This window comes from Lissotriton vulgaris, chromosome 1_1, assembly GCF_964263255.1.
Source record: "Lissotriton vulgaris chromosome 1_1, aLisVul1.2, whole genome shotgun sequence".
In the NCBI taxonomy this organism is placed as follows: domain Eukaryota; kingdom Metazoa; phylum Chordata; class Amphibia; order Caudata; family Salamandridae; genus Lissotriton; species Lissotriton vulgaris.
In genome coordinates this window covers 997,345,981-997,373,611 of record NC_141685.1, presented here as the reverse complement: position 1 = coordinate 997,373,611, position 27,631 = coordinate 997,345,981, and the positions used below count along the sequence as shown (strand labels likewise).

The following is a 27,631-nucleotide window of genomic DNA, read 5'->3' as shown; positions in this document are numbered from 1 at the left end:
TGTGTTCCTATTCTCAGAAGTAGTGTGTTCCTTGTCACAGTGTAAATGTGTTCCTATTCTCAGTTGTAGTGTTCTTTGTCACAGTGTAAATGTGTTCCTATTCTCAGAGGTAGTGTGTTCCTTGTCACAGTGTAAATGTGTTGTTCCTATTCTCAGTTGTAGTGATCTTTGTCACAGTGTAAATGTGTTCCTATTCTCAGAGGTAGTGTGTTCCTTGTCACAGTGTAAATGTGTTCCTATTCTCAGAGGTACTGTGTCCTTGTCACAGTGTAAATGTGTTCCTATTCTCAGTTGTAGTGATCTTTGTCACAGTGTAAGTGCGTTCCTATTCTCAAAGGTAGTGTGTTCCTTGTCACAGTGTAAATGCGTTCCTATTCTCAGTTGTAGTGTTCCTTGTCACAGTGTAAATGTGTTCCTATTCTCAGTTGTAGTGTTCTTTGTCACAGTGTAAATGTGTTCCTATTCTCAGTTGTAGTGTTCTTTGTCACAGTGTAAATGTGTTCCTATTCTCAGAGGTACTGTGTCCTTGTCACAGTGTAAATGTGTTCCTATTCTCAGTTGTAGTGATCTTTGTCACAGTGTAAATGTGTTCCTATTCTCAGAGGTAGTGTGTTCCTTGTCACAGTGTAAATGTGTTCCTATTCTCAGATGTACTGTGTCCTTGTCACAGTGTAAATGTGTTCCTATTCTCAGTTGTAGTGATCTTTGTCACAGTGTAAGTGCGTTCCTATTCTCAGAGGTAGTGTGTTCCTTGTCACAGTGTAAATGAGTTCCTATTCTCAGTTGTAGTGTTCTTTGTCACAGTGTAAATGCGTTCCTTTTCTCAGTTGTAGTGTTCTTTGTCACAGTGTAAATGTGTTCCTATTTTCAGAGGTAGTGTGTTCCTTGTCACAGTGTAAGTGTGTTTCTATTCTCAAAGGTAGTGTGTTCCTTGTCACAGTGTAAATGCGTTCCTATTCTCAGTTGTAGTGTTCTTTGTCACAGTGTAAATGTGTTCCTATTCTCAGAGGTAGTGTGTTCCTTGTCAAAGTGTTAATGTGTTCCTATTCTCAGTTGTAGTGATCTTTGTCACAGTGTACATGTGTTCCTATTCTCAGAGGTAGTGTGTTCCTTGTCACAGTGTAAATGTGTTCCTATTCTCAGAGGTACTGTGTCCTTGTCACAGTGTAAATGTGTTCCTATTCGCAGTTGTAGTGATCTTTGTCACAGTGTAAGTGCGTTCCTATTCTCAGTTGTAGTGTTCTTTGTCACAGTGTAAATGTGTTCCGATTCTCAGAGGTAGTGTGTTCCTTGTCAAAGTGTAAATGCGTTCCTATTCTCAGTTGTAGTGTTCTTTGTCACAGTGTAAATGCGTTCCTATTCTCAGTTGTAGTGTTCTTTGTCACAGTGTAAATGTGTTCCTATTCTCAGAGGTACTGTGTCCTTGTCACAGTGTAAATGTGTTCCTATTCTCAGTTGTAGTGATCTTTGTCACAGTGTAAATGTGTTCCGATTCTCAGAGGTAGTGTGTTCCTTGTCAAAGTGTAAATGCGTTCCTATTCTCAGTTGTAGTGTTCTTTGTCACAGTGTAAATGTGTTCCTATTCTCAGTTGTAGTGTTCTTTGTCACAGTGTAAATGTGTTCATATTCTCAGTTGTAGTGTTCTTTGTCACAGTGTAAATGCGTTCCTATTCTCAGTTGTAGTGTTCTTTGTCACAGTGTAAATGTGTTCCTATTCTCAGAGGTACTGTGTCCTTGTCACAGTGTAAATGTGTTCCTATTCTCAGTTGTAGTGATCTTTGTCACAGTGTAAGTGCTTTCCTATTCTCAGAGGTAGTGTGTTCCTTGTCACAGTGTAAATGCGTTCCTATTCTCAGTTGTAGTGTTCTTTGTCACAGTGTAAATGTGTTCCTATTCTCAGTTGTAGTGTTCTTTGTCACAGTGTAAATGTGTTCATATTCTCAGTTGTAGTGTTCTTTGTCACAGTGTAAATGTGTTCCGATTCTCAGAGGTAGTGTGTTCCTTGTCAAAGTGTAAATGCGTTCCTATTCTCAGTTGTAGTGTTCTTTGTCACAGTGTAAATGCGTTCCTATTCTCAGTTGTAGTGTTCTTTGTCACAGTGTAAATGTGTTCCTATTCTCAGAGGTACTGTGTCCTTGTCACAGTGTAAATGTGTTCCTATTCTCAGTTGTAGTGATCTTTGTCACAGTGTAAGTGCGTTCCTATTCTCAGAGGTAGTGTGTTCCTTGTCACAGTGTAAATGCGTTCCTATTCTCAGTTGTAGTGTTCTTTGTCACAGTGTAAATGTGTTCCTATTCTCAGTTGTAGTGTTCTTTGTCACAGTGTAAATGCGTTCCTATTCTCAGTTTTAGTGTTCTTTGTCACAGTGTAAATGTGTTCCGATTCTCAGTTGTAGTGTTCTTTGTCACAGTGTAAATGTGTTCCTATTCTCAGAGGTACTGTGTCCTTGTCACAGTGTAAATGTGTTCCTATTCTCAGTTGTAGTGATCTTTGTCACAGTGTAAATGTGTTCCTATTCTCAGTTGTAGTGTTCTTTGTCACAGTGTAAATGCGTTCCTATTCTCAGTTGTAGTGTTCTTTGTCACAGTGTAAATGTGTTCATATTCTCAGTTGTAGTGTTCTTTGTCACAGTGTAAATGCGTTCCTATTCTCAGTTGTAGTGTTCTTTGTCACAGTGTAAATGTGTTCCTATTCTCAGAGGTACTGTGTCCTTGTCACAGTGTAAATGTGTTCCTATTCTCAGTTGTAGTGATCTTTGTCACAGTGTAAGTGCTTTCCTATTCTCAGAGGTAGTGTGTTCCTTGTCACAGTGTAAATGCGTTCCTATTCTCAGTTGTAGTGTTCTTTGTCACAGTGTAAATGTGTTCCTATTCTCAGTTGTAGTGTTCTTTGTCACAGTGTAAATGTGTTCCTATTCTCAGAGGTAGTGTGTTCCTTGTCACAGTGTAAGTGTGTTTCTATTCTCAGAGGTAGTGTGTTCCTTGTCACAGTGTAAATGTGTTCCTATTCTCAGTTGTAGTGATCTTTGTCACCGTGTAAATGTGTTCCTATTCTCAGAGGTAGTGTGTTCCTTGTCACAGTGTAAATGTGTTCCTATTCTCAGTTGTAGTGATCTTTGTCACAGTGTAAATATGTTCCTATTCTCAGAGGTAGTGTGTTCATTGTCACAGTGTAAATGTGTTCCTATTCTCAGAAGTAGTGTGTTCCTTGTCACAGTGTAAATGTGTTCCTATTCTCAGTTGTAGTGTTCTTTGTCACAGTGTAAATGTGTACCTATTCTCTGTTGTAGTGTTCTTTGTCACAGTGTAAATGTGTTCATATTCTCAGTTGTAGTGATCTTTGTCACAGTGTAAGTGCGTTCCTATTCTCAGAGGTACTGTGTCCTTGTCACAGTGTAAATGTGTTCCTATTCTCAGAGGTAGTGTGTTCCTCGTCACAGTGTAAATGTGTTCCTATTCTCAGTTGTAGTGATCTTTGTCACAGTGTAAGTGCGTTCCTATTCTCAGAGGTAGTGTGTTCCTTGTCACAGTATAAATGCGTTCCTATTCTCAGTTGTAGTGTTTTTTGTCACAGTGCAAATGTGTTCCTATTCTCAGAGGTAGTGTGTTCCTTGTCACAGTGTAAGTGTGTTTCTATTCTCAGAGGTAGTGTGTTCCTTGTCACAGTATAAATGTGTTCCTATTCTCAGTTGTAGTGTTCTTTGTCACAGTGTAAATGTGTTCCTATTCTCAGAGGTAATGTGTCCTTGTCACAGTGTAAATGTGTTCCTATTCTCAGAGGTAGTGTGTTCCTTGTCACAGTGTAAATGTGTTCCTATTCTCAGAGGTAGTGTGTTCCTTGTCACAGTATAAATGTGTTCCTATTCTCAGTTGTAGTGTTCTTTGTCACAGTGTAAATGTGTTCCTATTCTCAGAGGTAATGTGTCCTTGTCACAGTGTAAATGTGTTCCTATTCTCAGAGGTAGTGTGTTCCTTGTCACAGTGTAAATGTGTTCCTATTCTCAGAGGTAGTGTGTTCCTTGTCACAGTATAAATGTGTTCCTATTCTCAGTTGTAGTGTTCTTTGTCACAGTGTAAATGTGTTCCTATTCTCAGAGGTATGTGTCCTTGTCACAGAGTAAATGTGTTCCTATTCTAAGAGGTAGTGTGTTTCTTGTGACAGTGTAAGTGCATTCCTGTTCAAAGAGGTAGTGTGTTCCGTGACACAGTGTGAACGTGTTCCTATTCTCAGAATTAATGTGTTCCTTTTCACAGTGTAAGTGTGTTCCTATTCTCAGAGTTACTGTGTCCTTGTCACAGTGTAAATGTGTTCCTATTCTCAGAGGTAGTGTGTCTTTGTCACAGTGTAAGTGCGTTCCTATTCTTAGAGGTATGTGTCCTTGTCACAGTGTAAATGTGTTCCTATTCTCAGAGGTAGTGTGTTCCTTGTCACAGTGTAAATGTGTTCTTTTTCTCAGAGGTACTGTGTCCTTGTCACAGTGTAAGTGTGTTCCTATTCTCAGAGGTAGTGTGTTCCTTGTCATAGTACTGTGTCCTTGTCACAGTGTAAGTGTGTTCCTATTCTCAGAGGTACCGTGTCCTTGTCACAGAGTACGTGTGTTCCTATTCTCAGAGGTATGTGTCCTTGTCACAGTGTAAGCTGCATTGCATCATATAGTGTCAGTGTATTCCCACTCTCAATGAGAGAGCATTCATTGCCACAGTGTAAGTGTACTAGCATGACACAGTGTAGTCACAGTCACATAATGTAAGTGGGCTGCATCACATAGTGTGGATGTATTTCCATTTCTGCAGATAGTGTGTTGCTTGCCACACTGTAAGTGTATTTCATGTCCTAGTGTCAGTGCGTGTCATCCGTAGTGTTAGAGGGTCCCATATTCCAGAGCTAGGGTATACCTTGTCTCAGTGTAAATGTATTGTACATCCTAGCGTCAGTGTTCCTTCTTCTGATGTGAGCGTGTTGCTGGTCCTAGAGTTTGCATGTAACTTTTCAAGGTGTAAATGTATTGCTTATTCGAATCTAGGTGTCGTATCTTACTTAGGTGGGCTTCCTGTCCTAGTGTCAATGCGCTCTCTCCCCTACCATCAGTGAGTTCCCTGCTGTAAGTGTCAGCGCTGGATTTAGCAATAGTATAATTTACTATTCCTACTCCAGTTTGTGCAACAGCAGGGAAGGTGATGGATTGTAAATCCAACACCTGCGCGCCCCCCTACAGCAAGTCGTTGAAACAACTTGCGATGTAATGGAATGCGTTGCGGCGCACTCGATGTAAACAATGTCTCCCATGGCATTAGCGGGTTCCTTGCCATGGCGTGTGTATTGCATGAGCTCGTTTCAGTGTGCTCCTGGCCCACTGTCATTGTTTTCCTGTCACACAATTAGTGTGTTCCATTTTATGGTGTTAACTTATATACTGTTCCAGTTGAGATTTATTCCCTACCTCTAGCAATTGTGTACTTTGTCCTAGTGTCAGTGTGCACCCTCATGTTATAACAGTGTACCCCGTATCAGTATCAAGGTGTTCCCTATGTTGACGTCAGGGTGTGGTCCAGTGTCAGCGTTGACATACTTATGTCGATTACATATAAGACTAAGAGGCGAATCTCTATTTTTTTTTTAAACGCTTGTGGTTTCTCAATCAATTTTGAAGGTTTTTTTAACATAAGTTAAAATCTTACTACCTTTGTCATGTATTACTCCACTTTAACCTTTGTTTTTTAAAATGGATATATATATTATACCCTGCTTGAGCCCCTGAGTGTTCTGTACATTCCCACATCCTCATCCCTCCTTCCCAGTTTAAATAGTATTTCTGAATTTCTGGCCCAAGCTCAAAACCTCTTTATTTCAAAGGCTTCATTAGCGTCTCTTCTGGCCTGTTTTGGTCATTTTGAAGGAGGAGAATGTGGTAAAACCAAGCTTTATCCATTCTTGCAGCCGTTTTGCCATACTTTATTATTTTTTGTTTTGAGCTTCTGAGCGAGGGTGCCCCTATACAGACAGCATGGGTGTAACTTTCAATCCAGTACAGATGCTCCACTGTAATAAACAGCTTTAGAAATCTCACCACAAATCCATTTCTCAATTCTTAAAACGTGTACTGCAAACAGATATCACGCCCAGACAAATAGACGCCTAATGCAGTGCACTAAGGTCAGCAGTTCACCACATCACACAGAAAATGACCCATTATCCTCAATAAAAACACTAAACATGTTAACAGTTACACTTAAATTCCATTTACGCTGTCTCTAAGAATAACTCAAGCAGCACAATTTTAATGGAGGTTTGTTTTTATTTAATTCCAGAATCTAACGCAACTCACTGCTACATAATGGGTTAGTTTACTGTTCTAACTGTTCCTTGCATAATTTGAGAGAAAGTGCTTGATAGTGGCATAAGGTGCAGGTTGAAGTTTGTGTAATATTTTATGAAGATCAAGATTTTGGAGTCTATGATTTTGCTAACTTTTTTTCCGCAGTCTGTGTTTTGCATGCTTGCTTGCTGGGTGCTGAACAAATAATGCATTGAATGAATTCATTAGAAGTCCTGTAGGGCTATCTTTGAAATCTGTTTTTTTGGCAACATGGCAAAACCAAAGCATTTTAAAAATGCACCATTTTGCGCTTGTTTGTTCTGTGTGACCTTCTGCAACATTAAAATGTTGAGAGGTAAAAGCAGGGGCCACACACAGGTCTTCCAAATAATTTAAAGCCCAATGTGCAACATTACTACTAGTGCTACTATAGTAGTGTGGATGCCCATATATACACTGATGCACCCCAATACCCACCCACAACACCAATGCATACTGCTGTGCTGGGGCCCATCGCAGCTCTGCCAATGCACCTCAGTCACAACCTGGAACACCACTGGTTACTACAGTAGTAGGATGACACAGCTTTGGTGACGCACCACAAACCTGCCATGCAACACAACTGACTGCTGCAGTACTGGAGCCATCAAACAGCTCTACCGGTGCTTTTTGATCCCCACCTGCTTGTACAGTACAAGGACTATCCGCCCTGATGTAGGTGTATGAGATAATATATAGTGCCTAGTTACAGTTAACAGTATGCCTTTAAATCAGTCTAGTTGTGGGGTGTTGTGTAGGTGTTGCTTTAGTGTGTTGTGTTATACAGCACAATTGTGTTAGTACTGAGACCACACACAGGTCTGTCAGTGCACTTCAATCATTAACTCCTGCACTTATGCGACCGCAGTACGAAATTCCCAAACGCTACCCAGTACCCATCCCTCACCACCTGCGGCTCAGGGTGCAGCAGGTACACTGGCACCGGGGTCTGGGAGCTGTGGCCCTAACTTCACTCCAAGTACGTTGGTTTTTCATTACCCAGGTGTGGCACGGTGGGGTGCTTTTATCACTTGCCTTAGGCTGATGTCAAGGTCGCTGCCCCTTCTCATTCTCCCCCTTTGATCCCAAGTCCTCACCCCCAACACACACACACTGCCAGTGATCCCGCGGAGAGCGACTTTCTCCCCTCCCAGTGCACTGTGCCAGTACATGGCGGGGTGTCGCAGTCTCCACAGCTGGAACAACACTCCTTATAAATAAATACAGCAGACGCGAGAAAGTCTGGATTCACAAGGCTCAACACTACGCCGGCGTACCAACAGATAGAGTGGTGCCCCTTTCCTGAGCGGTTGCCAGGTAGAGGTGTGGTGACCTAGTAGTTACGGGTAATGTTCTTCATGTAACAGGCACATCAAGAACATTCTTGTCCCTGTATCCTTTTGAGTTATATCACTTACACATTTTTTGACCACCATCACGGTTTATAATTTAGACCGCTGGTGCACTGCTTTTTTAATCCTGGTGAAGAACATCTCATAATAAAGATTTTTTTGGGGCGTCCTTGAGCTAGTTTTAACCTCACTCTCCTCACATGTTTTAATTTTTTGGCGCTGAGCCCTCACTCATACTATTAGCTCTTCATTTGTGGATTTAGAACATCCAATACAACATACAAAACATCCCTGAGCTCCTCCCTCTCAGAGATGGGGTTGTAGCCCCCAGAGGAGCTAGGTTTTTCCTCTGGGAGGAGAATCCCAAATGATGAAGCATGTCACCTTTGGTGAGTGAGGGATTTCGTCCTGAAAAGGGAAATGCCCAAAATTCACTAAAAACTGGTTCTGTTTCACATTTTATTTTTAATTTTGATACACTAGCTAGTAGTGTTTTTTTCACACTTTCCAAGTACTATTGTAGACCTCAGGATTTCACACTGTTGATTGTAGAGATGGGCGACCCCAGTGGTGATGGTGGGGTGGGAGCGGCGAGGAGGCTAGGCGGTGGGGGAGGGTCAAAGAGGAGGCACAGTCTGCATATAACGTTGGACTTGGGGTCAAGATTAGGAGAGAGTGGGGAACAAGGGAGCCTGTAGGAGATAGAGGCATGGGGACAGTCTGTGCGGAGAGCAGCAGAGCCACGAGACAGTCAGCCAGCCGGGTGAGCGGGGTAGGCGGGCGGCTTACGGGGACAGTGAGGCATCCAATGGGGGAGAGTGGGCCACAGGGATGTGTCCTGGCAGAGTGGAACTTCTAACTATCTCCAGAGGGAGTGGGCCATGGTTACAGTCTGAAGGAAAAGTGGGGCCTGGAGAGACTGTGTGGAATAGAGCAACCTGTGGGGAGGGTGGGGTATGGGGGCAGTCAGAAGAGAGATCGGGCATGAAGGAACCATATTGGGCTTGGAACCAGTCTGGAGTGAGAGTAGGACGGGGTGGACCTTTAAGGAGGGTGGGCATGTGCGCAGTGTGCACGGAAGAATGCGCATGATGGAAGCAGCCTCATCGCGCAATAACTACTCTCCACGCTGGCTTGAAGCATAAAAGGCCATTTATTACTACAAGTTTATCATAACTCTCAACTTTATTAAACATAGCAATTCAAGTCTATAACTTTAATCAATAATAAAACAACCCATACCCCTCATCCATTCTGCATCCGTCTCACCATTTTCACTCCTCCCCATTCCTGCTGTAAACTTCTCCATCCATCCCTTCTCACTTTCACAGCCCTATTAAGCATCCTCTCTTGCCTTTCTTCTGCTGCACCTTGCATCCTGCACTCCGCCCTCATTCCCCTGTGTACCTCCCCCCCCCACCCCCGTGGGGTGGCTCCGCCCATCCGTGACTCACCACCCCTCCAAAGATCCGCTACCCTGGAGTCATATACCCCGTCCTACACTGGCACGCAATAACTCTCATCCCCTCGCCATTTTATCTGCAGGGTGGGTGGGTGGATCAATTTAACCCAAATAAGGACCCTGCCTAACCTGGTGGTGCGAGGTTCTAGGAGAGAATCCAGAACCTCCCTCCCTAGCAACTTTATAGGCACCACCTGCCCACGCCTAACCAGTCACGGCCCGTGGAGGGAGTTTCGGTGGGGCGGAGAGGCGGGGCGGGGGAGGGGCAGGGTTGGGGGTGCTAAAAACTGGAGTATGGATACTTGAAGGTAAGTAAACAATTTAATTAATAAAACGAATTTCGTAGCACACCCTGCATTGCATTTTGCGATGCAGGGCGCGCTACGAACAAGGGTCACAGATTCTCAGTGCCTGGGGGCGATAGGGGCGTGAGAGTCGGGCCAAGGGTCATGGCTTTGTCTAGGCTTACATTAAGGGGGTAAATACCGTTTTTCTCTTTAAACGGGTGAAGTAAAGCTGGAACGCGCCACGGGGGGTTGTTTGTGAGTTTGTTTTAATACCAGCCTGGGACTCTGTTCAAAGCCGCCTTCATTTTTGAGCTGTTCGTCAGATTTCATCTTCTGGGGGCGTACCCTGTTTGTTTTCCACTTTGCATTTTACTCCTGCAGAGGGGCCTGTTTGCCTGACACTTGTTATTAGACACTCTCTGAGTCTGGGCTACGAATTGAGTAATCACCATCGCCCTGAGACCTACTGTTTAAGGAAGCCAGGAACCCCCCCCCCCCCCCCCCCCTCTCTCCCACCACTTCTTTCTGGCAAGGATGGGGTGGGAGGTGATTGCTAAATTTGGGTTGTTGATATAATGGTCCAGGACCTCACAGGGTGAGCTTGGCAGTGTGTGGATGCCCGGGGGATGCACTCTGCAACGGGAAAACAGCAAAGGCAGGGGTTTGGGGGGTTGTGGGGTGGCCTGTGGAGCCAAGTGACTGCGAGTACACAGTTCTAACCTTGGCACTCCTTCCCCAATCCTTGTAAAATGGCGTTCTAGTCCACGTGTTGCCATCGAAGTGAACCCACACCAACCTTCCCAGAATGCAGTGGTTAGATGAGCATTCATAACCGGGCAGGGGCGGAACGTGGTAGGTATGACTGAGCGGGGACGGAGGTGGGGGCGAGGGGGTGAGGGGGTGAGCTTCAGATTTCCCAACATTTACACTGGCACATAAAGTTAAAATACCATATACAACGAGAGGGGCTTAAGGGGCAGTGGAAAGAGAGAGGAATGCAGATTGGTAGCGGTACTAAATGAGAGAAAACATTATTTTGTGAACTCACCAACATTTTTTAAGGCTTTCCAAACAGAGAGAGGGAGCGATTGAGTGTGCAATTTTGTCTGTGTATGTAAACATTCCTGGTGAAATCCGACAGAAACCTCCCTATATCTGACGAAAAACACCTGCACCCAACTATTTATCACAAAATATATTTATTAGAGGGGGTGTACAACCCCAAACACCCCCCTGAAGCCACGCCCCTGTAAATGGAAGGTGGTGTCCCGGGGGATATGGAATCGACCAGGACACCCTCAGGTTGTGGTGGAACTGTCTGCACTACGGACTTTAGAGTTGGGGAACTAAGTTCGAGTCTTGGCGTAAGCTCAAGAACCTATGACGATGGCCACATCACTTAATCTCCCTGTGCCTGCAAACAAATGAATGTGTGTTTTAGTAATGTAACTAGTGCTCATGTAAAGTGCTCCAAAATCTCCGGGTCGAGTTCTAGCTATATAAAACTGTAAAAAAAAAAAATAGAAACAGATTTGGGGGCATATTTTCAAGCCCATTGCGCCACTGGTGTGTCACTTGTCTTGATGCATTGGCGGCGCAATGGGCGTGCCCACATAATCATTCTGCGCGACTTCTCATGGCCTTGTAAATATAGGCTCCTTCACGCATTACTCTGCGTGAAAGGGGCGTTCCACGGGTGTTGCTGCCTGTGGGTGTTCCCATGCAACATCCATGACACATGACACATGCCCAAATTTACTTTTATTTCTCCTCATGTTTTTCTCTTTCTATACTTGCTGCACTGCATCGAAAGAGGAAGGTGCCAGTAATTATTAGGAGTGTCTTCCTGCACAAAAATAATCATCCCGCAGTGCAGGCACTCTTGCACAATGATGCAAGGGTGCCTGTGCTGGTGCATGGCAGCCAATTGTGTGCCAGCTCAGGGGAAAGCACAGGGATGTGTCTGATTTTTGTTAATACAATGCATCCCTGTGCTTTGAAAATTACGCAGCATGGTACAGCTAAATGGCTCGTGGTGCTGCGTTGCAAAATGTTATTGTAGGTGAGGCCCTCAGTCTTTTGTCTCAAGCTCTAGGTCATACAAACGGCCCTAGTGTTTAACTTGAGCTGGTGTTTGTCAATGCTAATCGCCGGTACTTAATTTGCAACACCGACACGACAGCCCACCACAGGTGACGCTGCTTATCTATTATTGAGTTGATCCCATTAACAAAGTGTTTCATAATTCAATATACAATAAAAAATAATAATGCCAGCCATCCAATCCATTCTTATAGCTTTGGTGGCCTGGAATTGTCACCTTTTGGGGGGGTTTGATAGCTAGTAGTCTTGTTGGTTCTGCATTGGCAGCGTTTGAAAGCTGGCAGTCGTGTTGGTTCTGCATTGGCAGTGGTGACAAGGGCACTGGATGGTTCAAGCTGCAGTGGCCTCCTGATGCCAACTGTGCTCTAAGACCTACTCTAGAAACTGTAGGAAACTCCACTTAGATCACTCAGCAGTGGCCACCAGTTGCACGGAATAACTCCAAAGTGTAAATGTTAGAGCAAGGAGTTTGTTGATCAGTGCTTAATTTGAGCCAGTGGTTTCTGGTGCAGCCAGTGGTTTCTGGTGCTCAGCACTGGAACTTGATCATTAACACCAGGGCTTTTCATGAGCACCAATTAAGGACACATTCATTTTTGGTAGGCACGGAGAGATGAAGTGATTTGTCCAGATTCCCAGTCAATGCAGAGACTCGAACGTGGTTCCCCAACTCTGAAGCTGGTTTACGTCACTTCCTCTCCCCACTTTCACAGTTAGTAGTTGGTTCTGTTTTAGGCGGCGCTAACACGAGTAACGGGCTGGTGCAAGCTGCCTCCTCACGAGAGCCGGCACTTACTATTTTTCAAATTAACCACTGGTGTTGATCCTTCATTGGGAAAGGACCATGTGAATTCTTCACGGTTGAATACTAAGTGTTGCTGTGGTGTTCATGTAGCACTGTGCCGGTTTGCACTGCACCCAGGGACTTTTATAAAATCAAGTAAATAGATGCAATTCTTTGTATTGCATAAGACCACATGAGCAACTATGCAAAACCTTAGTAGTTAACACTCATAATGCAAAAAAGAGATTTCGCAAAAAATAAAGGGGCTTATTTACAAACCCCTTGTGCCGCTGGTACATGACTCTTTTCCATTTTAAAAGTGACACACCTGCGGTGCAAGGGGGTTGTTAATAAGCCCCATAGATTCCGGAACATAGACTAGCCAAATTGTGACTTTGCATAGGATGTAGCCTTATGGCTAGAGCGGTTGACCTCGAAGCTGCGGAACCGGGTTTGATTCTCGGCAACAACGCTCAACATCCTGTGATTCTAGGCAAATCACTTAGGGGCAGATTTATGAGTCCTGGCGCATCTCTGCAAATCAGCAGGGATGCGCCAGAACTGATGCGTCACGCAATTCCCTCCTTGCGGCACCACAGATGTGAGAGAGCGCAAACTGACCTAAATGTATAAGTACATCACACTTACACGTAGTAAGCACGAGTCATGAAGAGAAATGCCATGAGTGCTGATATTATATGCATTTATATTCTGAAATGTGCAGTTAACTTAGAGATTTAAGTAGAAGTGGAACTAATGCAGAAATGTGTGAAATTATATAACTTTATTAGACGTGATTAATCCTGAATCCATGTCGTGTAGCTGCTAAAATGTAAGATGGCATGCGGTTAAACGTAGAACGTGGTAGGCCTCAGGGCCAGAGCTGGAAGGGATGGGAAAGGTGTTTGTTTTCACGACATGGATTGCACTAATGTCTTTTAGTAGTAGCGTTAATGGGCCATATTTTATAGATGTGTTTACCGAATTATAGAATAGAGTATTAACATGCTACTAATTAATGAAGGATTTGAATGGTATAATCATTATGAGAAATGCTGTAGGCCTGAAATGTTTATAGACATTGATTTACACGTATTGGTCTGGGCCGAGAAATGTTGCAAACTTTTGTTGGAAGTCTATGAGAATTGGGATCTTGGCTGCAGATATCTGTCTGCAAGAGAAAGGGGGGATCCAATTATAAATGAAATGAATAGAGGTTTGTTCAGGAGACGGCCCAGACACGGAGGAGGGTTCCGGAATGTTTAAGGGGTATCAGCGGGCCGGAGAAGAGTCTGAGAAGCAAGGTCAACTCTAACGCACGAGGCCTCATCATGGAAAAAGCCAGAAGCTACACCACGTGAGGGGCGTCTCACGAGGGGCGTCTCAAACGATGTTGTATGTTTTTGTATTAGGGACAGCACCCCTGGGTGGAGTTAGAGCAGATGCCTGAGGACCCTTTAGAGAGCGGATGGGTAGGCAGAGAGGGGTCATGACTGGAGGACCATAGGTTTTCACCAAGAGACTAAGAGTGGGTGATCTTCCTAGGAAGTCATTCACCGCTGACACCTTTTGATAGGTTGAGACCTTGTTAAGTAGGGATACCATCCAGAGCAGGGTAGGGACAGCCTAACCTGTGTTTTCCCTCCAACCTTAAATGACGGAGAGATCTCAATACGTGTCTATGCTAATAGCTTTGTTATTCCTAGAACTTGTACTCGTAGTCTTCTTTGCTCGTCTGAGGGTTTTCAGAGAGCACATGTATGTAGTTGGGCCCGTGTATCTTGTGAATCTCATCCTGAGATGCCTGTACTTGCAGCTTATCCTAACTTTATAATAAACCTTTGAAAGCTAGAAGTTGTTTGTGATCTTTCAGAGCGGAGTCCGTTATTGGGTGAACTAACTTGGTAAGAGATGCACTTTCTTCCCTCAATGACAGGCAACAAAGGTTCAGTCGACCAGAACGGGGTTTTAGATCAATAGTGATAAGGTATCGATCAAAATCTCGCCCCAGCAGTTGGTAGCTATAGAGGATGGTTGCCTTCTTGAGGAAGGTGATCTAGGCCAGGTTAGATTACCCCAAGGCCCCTAGAGATCGATGATCAGAAGAACCGCCCGCCGAAGAAGGTCCGGATGACGTGAGACAGAAAAGCAGCAGTATCGGTCGAGAGTGAGTATAAAGGGTCATGCGTGCTAGATTGCGGTGTTTTTGTATTGTATCTATGTTGTAATGTCTGGCGGAGTTGAATGTCTGTAGAGTGACTGTGGAACAGGTTGTGAGCGCGCGCAACCGGTGGAAATCTTAAGTTCAAGGAGAGCTTAAGTGGTTCGGGTGTATCGGACATCCAGAGTAATTGTCAACCAGTGTGAAGGGGGTCATGAGGTACCATTGATCACCCGAAAGACCGAGATAGGGGGAACGTAAGAGTGAGTGCGTGAGTAACGGACGCTGGTCGGAGGTTACTGTGTGTGCAAACAACCTATCAGAGAGACGATAGACATTTCGTCAGTTGTGTTGACAATTACAGATAGACTGTGGACGTACAGTCGAGGGAAGTGACCGCTTGGTCGGAAGTAGTCATTTTTCAGAGTATGAATGGGACGCATGCATGACCGGGAGAAGAGCTGAGAAAGGAGGGGTGCTGCTGCGAAGCGGAGACGAGTGACGTCAGAAAGTGCCGCGCTGGGATTGGCCGGCCGGAGAAAGACCGCGCTGCGATAGGCCAGCTAGCAAAGCCGCGCTAGGATTGGTGGATTGTCATCAGGAAGTAAACAGAGTATTGAGGCTGGAAATTGTGCGTATAATCATGAAGTGTTTTAAATGGTTGAGAGCGGCGTTTAAAAAAGAGAGGCGGGGATCGTATGAAGGGGAAGAAGCCCCGCCGGAGGGTACGGCGGCTCGTTATATGGCGGCAAATGTTGGGCTGCATACAATTTTGTGGATCTCAGAGTGGAGTAAGATTACAGAAGGAAATGAGGAACTGACGTTTCCGAAGTACGGGACGTTCAGATTAGAGGTGCTACACCGATTAAAAGCAGTTATGACCTCAATGAGACCCTTGCCTAGACCGACCCAGTTTGAAGCTCTCAATGCCTGGATTAGGGCAGCGCACGAGAAGAACATGAATAGACGACAAGAAAGGGTGAAACGATCGGTAAGGGCAGTGCAGGATGCCAAGTGGGACGCAGATGCCAAAAGATGGAGAGTGCATAACATGGAAGTAAATAAATTGTACCCAGTATTAGAGATGCCCGGGAACAAAAGCCCCCTAGAAGAAGATGATGAGAGCGAAACAGAGGACAGCTTGATAAACAGGTTACTGACGGATAGGCCACCCCCGTATAACAGAGTAGGGGAAGAGGTCGAGCATAGTGAAGGGGGGGGCAATGCAGGAGAGCATAGACCGCTTCCCAGCTCCGATTGGGACCCCGCTGCAAAGACAGAACTGTCCCAGCCTAGTCCGGTGCAGCAGGTAGTCGGGAGGTTTGTGGTACAAAGGGTGCCGGAAACGGAGTGTGCCACATCCTACGCATTGCCAGATGCACTACAAGTACCTGTTACCATAGGTCCTATCGTATCGATTTATGACCCAGAAAGAGCCAGAGGGGAGGAACGGGTACGGAGGGACAGAGAAAGAGCAGAGATGGCAAGGAGGAACGATACGATCAACTCCCCAAGTCAGTTGCCGATACCAAGAGAGTGGAGCACCCCAGTACACACAGCAGAGGATCCAGTAGGGGATCCGGGGGGCCATAGATGGCCAGTGGATATGAGGGGATCAGGACGGAAATCCTTTCAGGAGTTAAACGAGTACCTGAAGAAGTGGGATGAGGCAGTAGAGGCTCACAAGAGCATCATAGCTGCGGAAGCTGGAAGGGAAAGTCAGGATAGCAGAGCCCGGACTCACTGCGGGGCTGAGGAGAGTAGTCCGGAGTGGGACGGGAGGGAGAAGGACAGTAGGGGAGTCACCCATTGGGCCTGGAGTGGAGGTAGATCAGACCTGGAAAACGGGGGCCCGAGAGTGGGGGGGTGTCTCGCCCAATACACAGTGAAGAAGACAGGAGAACGCGGGAGTACAGAGACAGCTTTAAGTGTATCCACTGTGTGCCCGGCAACAGAGAACAGAATGGGAGTTGCGAGAGGTCGCACCACAGTCCCTGTGATGACGGACATGAGCGCAGTCCAGGGAATATGGGGAACCAAGAAGGATCGTATCGGATACTGAGCGATACTAGGCAGAGAGAGAGTGGCGACCAGAGGGAAAATAGCAGAGAGTCGTACTGTGAAAAGAGAGAAGAAAGAGAGAATGGGCAAAGTAAAATTGGGGGTAACAGGCCCGTGTTTCATCACCTTCCAAGATCGGATGGCCGAGCATGGGACCTGGAGAGATGGGAGCAAGGGAGAACACTCCTTAACTCTCCCGAACCCAAACGTAGGGCTCGGAGTTGGGATGGGAGAGAAACCTGTGAACCTCCCTCGAAAGAGATACTGCGAGCTGAGATAAAAGCTAAGAGACTCGATGTCACCAGCTTAAGGTCAGATCTGGATGACATGGTAGATGGTACCTTGCCTTTAGAAAGAATGGAGATGTATGAGCAGGATGAAATACTGTTCATGGCAAAGGACATCACTCGAAAGGCGAGAACAATCCATGAGAAGTTAGTCGAACTAGCAGGCAAATATATGGTGGACCTGTCAAGGACCAAGGCTTTACAGGGTAACCATAGGCTACATTATTCAGATCGAGACCTAGATGAGAGGAGAACGATCGGACTGAAAACGCACATAAGGGAACTGATCACTGGAATAAGGACATGGAGGGCACTAGATAAATGGGAAGATAGGTGGTCCAAGAAGGGGACAGTCAGGAGAAGCATGCTTGGTATGACACCAGGAGGACTGCAGGGAATAGAGGCATACCCTTTGCGTGAAGTTGCAAATGGGAACTATGTGCACGTCCCATGGAGTAGGGGAGATTTAGCTGCTTTTACCACTTCCTTCCCCAAATTGCGGGAGAACCCAGTGGAGTGGTACAAGCAGGTTGAGAGATTCGTAAAAATCTCAAAGGTCCTATGGATAGATCTGAACACGCTGTTTGACATTGTAGTGCCAGGAGATTTGTGGACCGCATGCAAGGTTAGCGCTGAGTGGCCCACGCCAGAGAGAGACGCTAAGACTAACGGGCCGTCCGAGACTGTGATGGTAAAATACGAGAGAGTGATGACTTGGCTGAAAGATAAAGTGCCAATGCAAGACATAGATTGGGTCAAAATAGATCGAACCAGACAGGAACCCAAAGAGACAGTTCACGAATATTACGAGAGATTGCTGAAGGCGTTTAAACAATATAGCGGTCTGGATGTAATGGATCCAAAGGACATAGGGCAATTTGTGTCCAAGTTCGTCTTGGGCCTGAGACCGGATATTAGTTTAATGATTCAGCAACACTTGATTTGTTGGCAAAATAAACCCTTAGATGAAATCCTGAGATATGCCAGGTACTGCTGTGATGAGATAGACTCCAAGGCAAATAAACTAAAGGAGAAACTGATGGTGGTACAGATGCAGGCAGCCGGGAAGGGGGGACAGCAGCAACAGCAACAAGGAACAGGAACTGGGGGAAAGAAACAGTATAACCAGAGCAAGGGCAATGAGGAGAACTCCACCTTTAGACCCAGAATAGACATAGCTGCCTTGAAGAAAACGACTCGGTGCCACCAGTGTAACGAGGTGGGGCATTGGAAACGCGAGTGTCCCTACAATGTTGAGATAGGGGAACAGGAGGTAGAGGAGGAAGAGGTTCAGAGTGCGCCTATGAGAGGGGTAACGCAATACCAGGGAAAGGTGCTCAAAGGGGGGGGCCCTCCTCCCCGAGCCCAGTTCCCTCAGCCACCCAGAGTAGGGACTATGGGTAAGACATATAGACAGATGCCCCTGTTTGTAGGAGGAGAGGAGTGCTATTATGTGGACCCACTAACTGGACAGAGAGTGGAAAGGGAGGACTGTACCCTCGGGGCAGCCTTGGAGGTGGACCAAAGGGGACCCTATGTTGAGGCCGAAGTGGCAGGGTGCCCCACGACATTCTTAGTGGACACAGGAGCCACTAGATCCACGATCAGATCAGCCGCAGTTCCAGGCCTGCCCATGTCTGGAGAGACCATACAAGTGGTGGGGGTCGCTAACAGGAGAATGACCAGCCCACTGACTGAACCCGTGCAGGTGAAAATAGGGAAGTACAGCGATGAGCACCAGTTTGTGGTTTGCGATTCTAGTCCTGTATGTCTGCTAGGAAGAGATCTTTTGTGCAAATTAAATTGCACCATATACTGCACACCACAAGGAGTGGAGGTATTGACTAATGATGATGATGCTGACTTCAAGGTTGCAAATTCCAGAATATGTGTGGAGCTGTATCCCACTCTGACAGTAGATGAGCTCCCCTGGGATCTGAGAGAGACCGTGGCACCAGAAGTGTGGGATTTCACTGGGGAAGAGATTGGACTGGTCAAGGGGGTGGACCCAGTGAAAATTGTAGTGAAACCACATGCTGAGTTTCCAAGAACACCCCAATATAAATTGACTCCAGAAACGGTTGCAGGCATAAAGCCCGTGATCGAGTCCATGATTAAGCAGGGAATACTGAAGGAAATCGTGGGTAGTCCATGTAACTCCCCGATTATGGGTTTGCAGAAACCAAATGGGAAATTCCGGATAGTGCAGGACCTCCGAAAGATTAATAACATAGTTGTTTCATGTTGTCCAGTGGTACCGAATCCATCAGTGATACTGTTTCAGATACCGTTACAAGCAGAATGGTTCACTGTGATTGATCTTTGCCAGGCTTTCTTTTCGATCCCTCTGGACGAAGAGAGCCATTTTCTTTTCGCATTTAAGCTGGAAGGTCGCGTCCTAACATGGTGTCGTATTCCTCAGGGGTATACAGAGAGCCCATCGATCTTCAACCAGCTTCTGAAGAAAAATCTTGAAAGTCTAGTGCTGCCCCAGAGGTCAGTTCTGGTCCAGTACATAGACGACCTCCTTGTGGCGTCAGAAACAGAAGAAGCTTGCAGGGAGGACTCCATTGCTTTGCTAAATCACCTAGCTGCAAATGGGCACAAGGTGTCCCCGGGAAAGTTACAGTACTGCCTAACAGAAGTGCAGTACTTGGGACACAGAATTGAGAAAGGCAAACGAAAAGTGTCACCAGACAGGATAGAGGCGATCATGAAGATGAATGCACCTAAAACACAGAGAGAAGTCAGGATGTTCCTAGGGATGGTGGGTTATTGCCGACAGTGGATCGCGAACTTTTCACTGAAAGCAAAGCCCTTGCAAAAACTGACGCACAAGGAGGTGAGCGATCCGGTACCATGGGACAAAGACTGTTTGATGGCGTTCCTACAGCTGCGAGAGGACCTGTGTCGTGCTCCGGCTTTGGGAATGCCTGATTACGATAAACCATTCTTGCTTTATTGTTGTGAGAGAGAGGGTTGCGCGCTGTCTGTGTTAGTCCAAATTCATGGGAATGCCCGTAGACCAGTCGCTTATTTCTCGGCTACTTTAGACCCAGTAGCCGCAGCGTTGCCCGGATGTCTCAAATCCGTTGCCGCAACAGGTGTCAGCATCGAGAGGTGTGAGAATATTGTCATGGGGCATCCGTTAGAGGTGTACGTGCCCCATTCTGTTGAACTGTTAATGACCAGGACCAAAACACAGCATCTGACCAACAGTAGGCTCACGCGCTATGAGCAAGTTATCCTTGCTGCAGAGAACGTGACCCTCAGGAGATGCTCTGTTTTGAATCCTGCTACCTTGATGCCACTCCCAAATGATATCGATGATGATGATGAATGTACAGACCATGACTGCCTCGATGTGACTGAACTATGCACCAAACCTAGACCCGACATCGTAGATGAGCCACTGACTGACCCAGATGAAATTTTCTTTGTCGATGGCTCATGTGTAAGAGACGAAGTTGGGCAGTTGAGAGCAGCTTACGCTGTTTGTACGATTACTGGAGTTGTGGAAGCTGGATGCCTGGAAGGAGTACACTCCGCTCAGGTAGCCAAGATTATTGCCTTAACGCGTGCCTGCCTGGCAAGCAATCAAATTCGCGTCACCATATACACCGACAGCCAATATGGTTACGGGGTAGTTCACGATTACGGGCAGTTGTGGTCTCAAAGGGGTTTCATGACCTCTTCAGGCTCTCCCATTCGCAACGGAGAGTTTGTGCGCTTGTTGTTAGAGGCATTGCAATGTCCAGCAGGTATCGCAGTTGTGAAGTGCACCGCACATACCAGAAACATGGACTTCGTGTCACAAGGCAATAGATATGCCGACGAAGTCGCGCGGTATTGCGCGGAACAAGGGTACTCTTTCACAGAAGTGGAAGTGGGTGGAATAAATGTAAGAACTGAATTAGCTATGATACTAGAAACTGTTGACTCTTGGGACGAACTAAAGTACATGCAAGAAAATGCTCCTGATTTTGAAAAACAAACATGGGAAAAGGCAGGATGTGTGGTGGGTGAGGCCCATTTCTGGGTCTCAGCAGATGGCAGAGCAGTGTTACCCAATGAGATGGTGAGCCCAATGGCTAGACAAATCCATGGTCCCGTACACTTAGGGAGAGACGCTATGCTGAGAGTGTTTAGGCAGACCTGGTATAATCCTAAGTTCAGAGTAGCAGCCGAAGCAGTGTGCCAGCGTTGTGTGACCTGTCAGCAGTTGAATGTAGGGAAAAAGACACCAGTTGCACTGAGCCACATTGGGAGGTCAGGGGGTCCATTCAACCGCATGCAGTTGGATTTTATCGAACTGCCAAGGTGCAACCGCCTCCGTTATGTCCTGGTAGTTGTTTGCGTATTCTCCAGATGGGTTGAGGCATACCCTACACGTAGGTGCGACACCCTCACAGTAGCCAAGTTACTGCTTAGGGAGCTCATTCCGCGCTTCGGGGTGCCGGCCTCTTTGGAATCGGATAGGGGAACGCATTTCAACAGCTCGCTTGTGAAAATGATTTGTGCGGCTCTGAACATAGATCAGAAATTGCATTGCAGTTACCGACCAGAGGCCTCAGGAATTGTGGAGCAGATCAATAGCACTATAAAGGCCAGAATTGCAAAGGTGTGTTCATCAACGTCCTTGAGTTGGCCTGACGCTCTGCCATTGGTCCTTATGAGCCTCCGTAGTACCCCAGACAGAAGAACGGGGCTGTCACCCCATGAGGTGTTGATGGGGAGAGCAATGAGGTTGCCTTCTGTCCCAACTGCCGCACTGTTAAACATCACAGATGATATGATCCTGGACTATTGTAAGGGGCTGTCTGACGCCATTCATTCTGTGTCCCTTCAGGTGCAGGCTGCCGAAGTTCCGTCGTGCCAGGACCTGTGCCACGACCTGTGTCCTGGAGACTGGGTGCTTGTGCGAAAGCACGTGAGAAGAAGCTGCCTGGATGTTCGTTGGCGTGGGCCCTTCCAGATCATCCTGATCACGAACACTGCAGTAAAGGTGGGAGGCCTGCCCAATTGGATCCACGCGTCGCATACGCGGAGGGTTCCAGCACCTCTGGAAGAAACAGCTCCTCTCTCGGATAGACGTCCAGCTGCGGACCGAGAAGCCATAGAGGGGGCCAGCCAAGCTGAAGAGGTGCCAGCAGAAGCAGGGAACGAGTCTGACCAAGCTGAGGACGGTCAGTACAACAGCGAAACAGACGACGCTACTGACGGAGAAAGTAGCTGGGAGTACGAGTCAGACACTGACCAGTCTGACAGAGAGCGTGAACAGACCAGAAGGAGAAGGAGTAGAAGGGTACGTGGAGAAGCTAATTGGCCGCAGAGAAGGAGCTCTAGCCTGAGGTCAACTCCAGAGAGAACCCTTCCTCCGATATCAGAGGACTCCGACCCAGAAGAAGGTGCTCAGGGCGCTGAAGCACCGGACTTGAGGAGGTCAAGAAGAGTGCGTGTGCCTAGCAGAAGATACGCCACCCCTGAGTGGACATATCTGGTGACAAATGTCTTTGGAACAGGAGACAGGGAGGATACGAGCGGTGGTGGTGTCCAGCTCTGAGCCCATCATCACAGTGGAAGTGCAACTGTTAGTACCCGGAGTTGAAGCAGAAGGGTCACTAACTTTCACACTCCCCAGCCCTCCCCGCCTCAGCAAGTTAAAGCACATGTTTTTCACAGAATTGCAATTCCCCGACTTTGGTACAAAGATAACAAGCCATGAAGAGCACATTCTTCGTTTGGAAATATTTAACTATGCTGTCAAAGCTGCAGGCACAAGCCTGATTGTAGATGCTTAGAGACTTTGTAAATAAGCAAGAAAAAGAAGATTACCTAGCGCCCAGGAAGCAGAGAATCTTAGGGACCTTCCCTTGAGTTGACGGAGAAGGGCTAGGGTTGTCTGTGTTGAAACCTTTAAAAAACTTTTGCAAAGGAGGTTGTCAGTTTCCAGTCGTGTGGTTCTAAGGACAAAAGGAGTAAAAAGGACTGTAAAAGAACGAGAAGAAAAGAACTTTGTGCTGAGATAAGAGAGCCATACTGTCTGACGACATGGAAGCCGGCACCCCAAACCGCAGAGCCAAATGTATAATAGGCACACTAATAGTAGGAGTGATAATATTAATAGTTTTAGTAGTCACAGTCTCCTATGTAAAGGGACATGAGGAAGAGGCAAAGGTAACCGATGCGAAATCTGTAGTGACACCTAAACCCACCGTTGCTGGTGAGAAAGGGGAAAACATTCAAGAGAAAGCGTTATTAGCTGCAGAAGCTCGCAGGTTACACGTGGATGAGTCCCAAGGCGACTTTAGGTCAAATGCTTATGCTAAACTTTTATATGAATACGTGGATGCCATGGAGGTTAAGGACTGCTATGTCTGCATGCAGTTGCCGGCGTCTGTAGATGAAGGCATTCGATATCATCACCTCCCGCTGACATATGGCATTACATGTAGCTTATTGCTTAGTATATTTTATGGGAGGGATAGTTTTGAATACTATTTCTCCAATTATGATTCAGTGTTACCAGAAGTCCCAAATTATAAGCAAATGAACAAATGGGACTACTGGAAGAGTGAAGACAGATTGGCCAAGTTCTTCATTCCTTGGATTACCTTAGATACTTCACATGCCCGCAGAAACAATCTGACATGCAAGGTGTCAGAAGTCGAGAAAAAGTTCATAGGGCAGGTGGATGATCGATACAGGAGACAAAAGATTTTGAAAAAATCAGGACAATGGAAAACAGATTGGACCGAGGAAGAGAAGGCACACAAGAGAAAGGGTAGTAGTGGTCCAATAGCTTTAGATAGAACGCAGAGAGGAAAGCTATGTCTTCACCGAGCCAAAACGTATTATGAAAATGTATACATGGGAGAAGTTAGCTGTGAACATGCTTTCAATCTAGAATATTATACTAAGGATTTCCTAAAGGGAATGCAAGTGATTCCAAATGTATATTTTGTATGTGGAAGAAATGCCTACGTGAGACTACCTGATAACTGGTATGGATCATGTTACTTGGCAATTATCTTCCCCAAAATATATCATGCCCAAGACTTAGAGATCATCGAGGGCAAGGCATCAGCAAGAGGAAAGAGAGATATAGGGGATGCAGAAATGGTTGGAGATGTATTTGGAGCTGTGTTCCCCCTTTTAGGACTAATTCTCAATGATGTCAAGATTAGACGACTGGCAACAGTCGTAGACAGGTTGTCTGCCAGCACTGCTCAGTCCTTAATGCTGGTGGAAGGAGAGATGCAATCGATAAGGGCCATGGTTCTTCAAAACCGTCTTGCATTAGACGTCCTACTAGCAAAAGAGGGCGGAGTCTGTAAGGCTTTGAAGGTCCAGAAATGTTGCACTTACATTCCAGACAATTCAAAGCCCCTTGAGAAAGTTATTATGAACATAACTGATATTCCCAAGGAGATCGAAGACCTGAGTAGAGAAAATGTCTGGGAAAAAGTGGGCCATGGAATGAGTGAAGCTGGAGGTTGGCTCACCACATTAGGCAAAGGCTTCGTGTGGTATGTGCTGAAACCTATCATCATAATATTGATCTGTGGGATCGTGTTGTGGGGATTGGTGAGGGTATTCAAATGGTACAGAGCAAGGAGGTCGGAGAGGGCCCAGAGAGAACAGCTACAGAGATTAGCTGCCATACAAGATAATCAGTACAGGAGTCTGAGGGCTCTGGAAACGCAGAAACGAGGTACACTAGCAATCACTGCAGTTTAAGTGTTAGTGATGACCCCGAGAGGTCATCAAAGGGGGGAACTGAGAGAGCGCAAACTGACCTAAATGTATAAGTACATCACACTTACACGTAGTAAGCACGAGTCATGAAGAGAAATGCCATGAGTGCTGATATTATATGCATTTATATTCTGAAATGTGCAGTTAACTTAGAGATTTAAGTAGAAGTGGAACTAATGCAGAAATGTGTGAAATTATATAACTTTATTAGACGTGATTAATCCTGAATCCATGTCGTGTAGCTGCTAAAATGTAAGATGGCATGCGGTTAAACGTAGAACGTGGTAGGCCTCAGGGCCAGAGCTGGAAGGGATGGGAAAGGTGTTTGTTTTCACGACATGGATTGCACTAATGTCTTTTAGTAGTAGCGTTAATGGGCCATATTTTATAGATGTGTTTACCGAATTATAGAATAGAGTATTAACATGCTACTAATTAATGAAGGATTTGAATGGTATAATCATTATGAGAAATGCTGTAGGCCTGAAATGTTTATAGACATTGATTTACACGTATTGGTCTGGGCCGAGAAATGTTGCAAACTTTTGTTGGAAGTCTATGAGAATTGGGATCTTGGCTGCAGATATCTGTCTGCAAGAGAAAGGGGGGATCCAATTATAAATGAAATGAATAGAGGTTTGTTCAGGAGACGGCCCAGACACGGAGGAGGGTTCCGGAATGTTTAAGGGGTATCAGCGGGCCGGAGAAGAGTCTGAGAAGCAAGGTCAACTCTAACGCACGAGGCCTCATCATGGAAAAAGCCAGAAGCTACACCACGTGAGGGGCGTCTCACGAGGGGCGTCTCAAACGATGTTGTATGTTTTTGTATTAGGGACAGCACCCCTGGGTGGAGTTAGCGCAGATGCCTGAGGACCCTTTGGAGAGCGGATGGGTAGGCAGAGAGGGGTCATGACTGGAGGACCATAGGTTTTCACCAAGAGACTAAGAGTGGGTGATCTTCCTAGGAAGTCATTCACCGCTGACACCTTTTGATAGGTTGAGACCTTGTTAAGTAGGGATACCATCCAGAGCAGGGTAGGGACAGCCTAACCTGTGTTTTCCCTCCAACCTTAAATGACGGAGAGATCTCAATACGTGTCTATGCTAATAGCTTTGTTATTCCTAGAACTTGTACTCGTAGTCTTCTTTGCTCGTCTGAGGGTTTTCAGAGAGCACATGTATGTAGTTGGGCCCGTGTATCTTGTGAATCTCATCCTGAGATGCCTGTACTTGCAGCTTATCCTAACTTTATAATAAACCTTTGAAAGCTAGAAGTTGTTTGTGATCTTTCAGAGCGGAGTCCGTTATTGGGTGAACTAACTTGGTAAGAGATGCACTTTCTTCCCTCAATGACAGGCAACAAAGGTTCAGTCGACCAGAACGGGGTTTTAGATCAATAGTGATAAGGTATCGATCAAAATCTCGCCCCAGCAGATGCACCGCATTTACAATGCGGCGCACCATGGTGCAAGGAAGGGCGGATGCGTGACGCCTCTTGTGGTGTACCGGCGGCGCATTGCTGGAGTAGCGTCGCAAGTGCGACGCAACTCCTGAAATGTACAGAGGCCACCCATCATTCTGCCTAGATGAGTCACGTTGTAAATAGGTCGCAGGGATGCGCCACGTTTCCGTGCCGTTGCATCACGCAATGGCGGCATAAACGTGGCGCAAGTCCGACATAAATCTGCCCCCAAATCTCCCCGTGCCTAACAAAAATGAATGTGTCCATGGGCGTCCGCAGGGGGGGGCAAGGAGTGGCGCTTGCCCCCCCCTGGAGCGACCCTCCTTAACGCCCCTGCGGACGCCCATGAAAACTGTGACTTAGACAGGGTTCTCACTCTCTTTTCTTTGCTTCCCTGTGAAATGGATCCAAAAAAGAAAGACGCTTTTGCTGGAAATGTCATACTTTTCTGACATTTTAATTCCAAAGTGCAGCATTGAGAATAAAAGGCTACAAATATGAAAAATAGATAAATAACTAAATAAAGTAAGACAGAGTGGTAGCAAACTGGCCAAACGGATTTTATTCACACTGAAACACATTAGCGCCACTTTTAAAGAGTTTGCCAGTGAAGCGCTATTTTTGTTTTCTTGTCTTTGTTTTCCCTGGACTTGGAACTAGTGCACCAATCCTGGAGGTACTGCAATGTGTGGATTGGTAAACAAAATGTGTACAGCGGCTCTGCATCCAGGGATGTGGTCTTTTTACCATACTTCTTACCTTTTGTAGGTTTATAAGCAATAGATATTGAAATGGGTCCATTCAGGGCCCTGTAGTCGTGTCCTTAACTTTTCAAGCAAAAGCACTGACGGATTTCTGAATAGTGAGTGTAAAAGCATTAAGGTAGCCATGTTGTTCCTGCTTACATTTCCCATGGTTTGCTAAATTTTGCATTCCCTATAAGTGTTTGCTTTTTCCAGAATGTTGTAACTTTTTTTTTGTAGGCCGCATATTGCTCTTGTCTAGTGCGTAATTTAAATTGAGCCGCATCCAGGTGTTTATTGCGGGCAACAATTGGGTTGTAGTTGAAGACAGTGGGAGTTTTTCTCAGTGGGGCTGTACGGTGTTCAGTGGGGGAGAGGATGTGGCACTATGGTCAGAGCTGCTGAATTCGGAACTGGGAACCAGGTTCAGCCTTAATAATCAGCCCACCAGACCTGCTCCTGCGAGAGCACAATCACATGCCAGACTTTAGAAGGCTTCGCAACACCTTAGGAGTCCTGGTGTCTTCGCACCAGCAGGTGGACCATAGCATGACAAGTGTAGGTTAACCCTCAAGGCTTGTCCACCACTATCCATACTGAAGTTCACCTCCAGTCTTACGGGCAGGCCTATGAAGCAGCACGTCCTAGAACAACAGTCACTGAGGTCACAGGACCCTTGAGAAGGGCCGGCTCTAGGGCGTTGCAACCAGTGTGACCGCACCAGGTGCGGACTTCCCCAATCCCAACGTGGTTGAAGGGTTTACTCCTGTTGTTCTCACAAGACTTTAGGTGGAGGCATCATGTTTGCAAGTATAT

At 46.1% G+C, this 27,631-nt stretch overlaps 1 protein-coding gene across 1 annotated transcript in view; it reads right to left on the bottom strand.

Annotated features, from left to right (window-relative positions):
* LOC147748377 (prostaglandin E2 receptor EP1 subtype-like) overlaps window positions 1–27,631 on the bottom strand; it is a 98,778-nt gene that overhangs the window by 47,308 nt on the left and 23,839 nt on the right. The window lies entirely within an intron of this gene.